At 37.4% G+C, this 6000-nt stretch overlaps 1 protein-coding gene across 1 annotated transcript in view; it reads right to left on the bottom strand.

The window, feature by feature from the left end:
* Positions 1-6000, bottom strand: part of gmds (GDP-mannose 4,6-dehydratase) — a 274497-nt gene that overhangs the window by 167792 nt on the left and 100705 nt on the right. The gene's annotated exons all lie outside the window — the stretch shown is intronic.

Consider the following 6000-nt stretch of genomic DNA (forward strand, 5'->3'; position numbering starts at 1 on the left):
TATATGGGGAAAGATGTTATGAGCTAGGGAATATAACAACTACACTACCCAGCATACAACGAGAGTGACGAGCATGCGCGGTAGCCCCGAAAAGTGTTGCATATCGTCACCCAGCAGCTAAGAATGAGCACGCTGTGAAAGTAAACGTCAAGAACTCAACCAACACGCCTCGTCTGCATTATTTATAATTAGACAGACAACACATATACAGTGTGATTTGGTTTTGTTTACAAGGAAAGAAAAACGAAAGTTAAAAAAGGGAGATGTCATATATGTATGTGCTGCGGTTGCTTTAAGAACGTTGTGACAGCTGCCGTAAAGGAGGTACGTTGCTAGCCTGGTTGCTATGTTTCCGGTTGGTCGTAAAAGTGTTCGTCATGTGTTTGTACCCTGCTCAAATCTCTCAGTAAAGTTATTCATTTGGATTATACCTTTTGTTTTGAACTTTATTACACCTTGGAGCGCTTTTTCCCGTCCATTTTGTTCCTGCTTTCGCTATCTGCGCCTAATGACTGAGCTACGTGACGCCATTTATTGTGATGTCCCACGGAGCATTTCTGGTCGGGACGGGATTCGTTCCCAGGGATTCGAATAAAGAACCAACTCTTTTTCTTTACTATAGTGGTCTCGATAACGGGTACCGGTTCTCAAAAAGGAATTCGAGTCCGAGGACTCGGTTCTTTTCTTATCGAACAACCGAGAAAACCGGTTTCGAGTATCATCCCTACGTACAATACAAATATCATTCACTCTGTTCAAACGGTTAGTGTTGCTATGTGTCTGCATCTTTATAATGTAATTAGAAAACAAAAGCGAAACCAGATGCAGTTGCACCTAAGTCCTCATTCAGGTGTTGGTACTTCCTTCCGTCTCTTCGTTAGGAAAATCCTAATATTGTATTTTAACATTGCTAAACGAAATAAGACAAAAAGTAACAAATATTAACCTAAAATGAGGGTATACTAAAAAACAAGTATATACCTCTGTATATTAACTATAAGAGTGTGTGGAAAGTGGCAAATAATTTTCAGTAGAGACAATATATACAAAATCAGCAACTGTTTGACAGTTTCGAGCAGCCCAGGGGACGACATTAAGGAAAAAACTTTAGCTGACCTACAGTATCCCACGATCCAATGGTAACCTGTTCTAACCACAAGTTAAACCTTTGACTGCTGTTTGCTCCAATGGACATCTTCTTTTACGCACACACACACGCACACGCAAATGCATTAGAACAAAGTTTGAAAGTTTGAAACATCACGGAGTGAAAAATAGGCTGAAGCCTGAGTTAGTTTAGTTTAGTCTTCATATGTTTTGCACCAGATTATAGCTAAATAGCTAATTTCCATCTGCAGTCACTGGTTACCTAAATTAAAAAGATACAAAAACATGCAATAAAATTATAACAACACAATTATAACAATACAATTATACTATAGCATGTAATCAAATTAAGAAAAGCCATAAAATGCCCTTTCATTGACACATACTTATACTTACTACAACCACGCTTCATTAACATCATCACACATAGGCAATACATGCTTTTGTTCACATCTGTCATCATTTGTAAAAACAACCATGATTTTAACAGACACACCTCACAGCTTACAACATTTTCTCATGCATAAGTATAATACACCCCACCTCAGTGACCATGTGAGCAACTTTGATTGCTCCAAAGCCACTTTCTAAGTTCAATTGTGAATGAAGAATAATATGTTAGACTTTTCAAGTTTGTTGTGAGGTCGTTCCATTCCTTTATTGCTTTATATGAAAAGGCTGATTGTGCAAAAGAGGTTTTACATCAGGGTACGCTACACTGCCCCCTGGTGGAGGCGTGTGTGTTTCTAGTTGTCACAGCAGATGTAAACTAGACAATGTGATTAAGTGGCGCTGGTACATTGTTATTTAGGATTCGATGGGCCATTCGTATTGATGCTAATCTTTGAATGTTAGCAAAATTTAACAATCTATATTTTTGAAGAACTAAACAGTGATGGTAGTGTTGTGGTTTTCGGTGAAGGATTTTGAGCGATTGTTTGTGCAAGGTTTCCAATGTCCTCAGTGTAATTTTGCTTGACTGGGACCAACATGTTATACAATAATAAAAACGAGACATCATCCATCCATCCATCCATTTCTACCGCTTGTCCCTTTTGGGGTTGCGGGGGGTGCTGGAGCCTATCTCAGCTGCATTCGGGCGGAAGGCGGGGTACACCCGTGTTGGCCACCTCATCACAGGGCCAACACAGATAGACAGACAACATTCACACACTAGGGCCAATTTAGTGTTGCCAATCAACCTATCCCCAGGTGCATGTTTTTGGCAGTGGGAGGAAGCCGGAGTACCCAGAGGGAACCCACACAGTCACGGGGAGAACATGCAAACTCCACACAGAAAGATCCTGAGCACGGGATTGAACTCAGGACTACTCAGGACCTTAGTATTGTGAGGCACATGCACTAACCCCCATCCTTGCATTAAAATAACATTGAGTGCCTCCACTGTTAACAAATTCCTGATACATTTCAACATTTTTATGATGTACTTAAAGGCCTACTGAAACCCACTACTACCGACCACGCAGTCTGATAGTTTATATATCAATGATGAAATCTTAACATTGCAACACATGCCAATACGGCCGGGTTAACTTATAAAGTGCAATTTAAAATTTCCCGGGAAATATCCGGTTGAAAACGTCTCGGTGTGATGACATTTGCGCGTGACGTCACGGAGTGAACGGAAGTATTGGCACACCATTGTGTCCCAATACAAACAGCTCTGCTTTCATCGAACAATTCCACAGTATTCTGGACATCTGTGTTGGTGAATCTTTTGCAATTTTTTTAATGAACAATGAAGACTACAAAGAAGAAAGCTGTAGGTGGGATCGGTGTATTAGCGGCGGACTACAGCAACACAACCAGGAGGACTTTGAGATGGATAGCAGACGCGCTACCGTGAGTACAGCTTTGGCTTCCAAACATTTGATCGCTTGCCTGTACGTGCGTGGGCGCTATGTGCATATCACGTATGTAACTTAGGGGAAATATATGTTTCTTGCCAACTCTGATGGCGGCCGGGGTGTCGTCGAAAGCTACAACGCCCGCCGCTGTCGTCAATGTTCTCTACTAAATAATTTCAGCAAAAATATGGCAATATCGCGAAATGATCAAGTATGACACATAGAATGGATCTGCTATCCCCGTTTAAATAAATAAAAATCATTTCAGTAGGCCTTTAAGTATCTGGCACATCTGTTTGATATGTTTTTTAAAGCCAAGTGTTGGGTCTAAAATGACCCCAAGGTAACGATATCCACTAACATGTTGTATTATTTCCTTATTAACAGTTATATTTGGAAAGGATGACGTTTTATATTTGTTTACAAAATACATTGTTGCTCTTTTCTTATTGTTTAATGTAAGACTAGAGTAGCCATCTTGCCACCTATATATATATATATATATATATATATATATATATATATATATATATATATATATATATATATATATATATATATATATATATATATATATATATTTTTTTTTTTTTTTTTATATATACACTACCGTTCAAAAGTTTGGGGTCACCCAAACAATTTTGTGGAATAGCTTTCATTTCCAAGAACAAGAATAGACTGTCGAGTTTCAGATTAAAGTTCTCTTTTTCTGGCCATTTTGAGCGTTTAATTGACCCCACAAATGTGATGCTCCAGAAACTCAATCTGCTCAAAGGAAGGTCAGTTTTGTAGCTTCTGTAACGAGCTAAACTGTTCTCAGATGTGTGAACATGATTGCACAAGGGTTTTCTAATCATCAATTAGCCTTCTGAGCCAATGAGCAAACAAATTTGCAGCTTTTGTGGACAGATGGACCAGTTAACATACTTGGTGTTGTTGTCCCAGAGAACCTGGAAGATCTAGGCTCAGTAAATTATGATAATTGACTAAGAAAGCTGGATAAAATTATGCAATTATGGAAAGGGAAATCCTTAACCTTGTATGGTAAAATATCTATTGTCAACTCGTTAATTATTCCTCAATTTATTTATTTGTTTTTGTCATTACCAGCTCCATCACAAAACTTTTTTAAGATTTATGAGCGGAGGAGGGTCTTCGATTTTGTCTGGGACGGCAAACCAGAAAGGATTAAAAGAAAGGTTTTGTACAATGAATATGAATATGGGGGCCTGAAACTTCTCAACCTTGAAGCTATGTGTCTGTCTTTAAAAGCATCAATTGTTCCAAAGATGTATTTAAACACTGAGTGGTACACAAGTGTTCTGTTAGACAAAAAACATATACTGTATCAAAAGAAATTGTATCCTTTTTTACAAGTGATCCCCTCCCATTTTTCTTATGTAGAGTCTGCTGGGAAACATGACGGGGTTCATAAAGGAAACAATCCACTCATGGTGGTGTTTTCAATTTTATGTACCAAAAAAAAGAGAAGATATTTTGCAGCAGATAATATGGATGAACTCTAATATTGTAATAGATGGAAAGCCTTTCTTTTGGAAAAATATGCTTGAAAGAGGAATCATTTTTGTCAATGACATTATTAATGAGAATGGTAAAATTATGAAATATGAGGAATTTACAACTATGTATGGTGATGCTTGTTCAAGCTTTTCATTTAATCAACTAACTGGAGTCATTGGGAAAAGATGGAAACAAATTAATTATGGAACTACTAAATTATTAGTTTGTAAACCCTTAATAAGAAATTCTAGTTGGCAAAAAGGAACTAAAATAAATAGAAAAATATATACGTTTTATTTAATAAAGAAATCTTTGAAGGCTGCCCCATACAACACATATGGAAAATGGGAGGACTTTTTTGACTGCCCGTTGCCGTGGGATGCAATATTCAAATTAATCTACAAAACCACTATCGATGTGCAAAATCGTTATTTTCAAATTAAAATGATTTATAACTTCCTACCCACGGGAAAAATGTTAAAAATATGGAATATGACAGAGTCAGATGATTGCCGATTTTGTTGTCAGGAGCCTGAATCCACCCTACATTTGTTTTGGTATTGTCATATTGTGTCTTCGTTTTGGGTGGAAGTTGAAAAAATGTGTTTAAAGATTGGTTTGTTTATGAAGCTTGATGAGGTTTCTGTTATTTTAGGAGAGTTCATTGACAGTCATGATTTAGTCAATTTAATTATAGTACTCGGTAAAAGGTTTATTTTTAAGGTCAAAAACAGATATTCACTTAGTATTTCTTTCTTTAAAATATTTATTCAGTATTTTTTAACTTTAGAAAATTATATGGTTGAAAACGATAATGATGCCAAAAAACATAAAAAAAAGATGGGAAGTCCTCAAAGGCTTATTTTGAAAATGTAATTTTGTTTATATATGATATGCAATCTGTTGTTGCATTCCCTATTTTAAGTGTACATAAATGAAGGTGTGTGTTGCTGAGTTCGACTTGGATGTGATCTGGACTGTACATGGGTGCTTAATTTGAAAATGTATTTTTGTATGTGGATTGTATGCAACCTGTTGTGTTCCCTGGTTTTTGGTGTACATGGGTGAAGGTGTGTGTTGCTGAGCCCGATCTGGACGTTATCTGAACTGGACCTGGTTTTAAGAACCCTTTTGAACAATCTGATTTTATTGACAACCCGGTCTGGTGAAGTTAAGGTCCTTTGTTTGTTTTGTTTGAAAGTAAAGCAATATAAAAACAATTACATAAAAGATAGTAATTAATGGAAATGTTAATGGACCAGCACCACACACAATCATGTGTGCTCTAGAGACTGTATCCCTTGCAGACTGTATTATTCTATATTGTAGGAACCAGAAGATTTTCTTTTTTTAATAATAGGGACGGCGTGGCGAAGTTGGTAGAGTGGCTGTGCCAGCAATCGGAGTGTTGCTGGTTACTGGGGTTCAATTCCCACCTTCTACCTTCCTAGTCACGTCCGTTGTGTCCTTGGGCAAGACACTTCACCCTTTGCCTCTGATGGCT

The sequence above is a fragment of the Entelurus aequoreus genome, linkage group LG19 (assembly GCF_033978785.1).
Source record: "Entelurus aequoreus isolate RoL-2023_Sb linkage group LG19, RoL_Eaeq_v1.1, whole genome shotgun sequence".
Lineage (NCBI taxonomy): Eukaryota > Metazoa > Chordata > Actinopteri > Syngnathiformes > Syngnathidae > Entelurus > Entelurus aequoreus.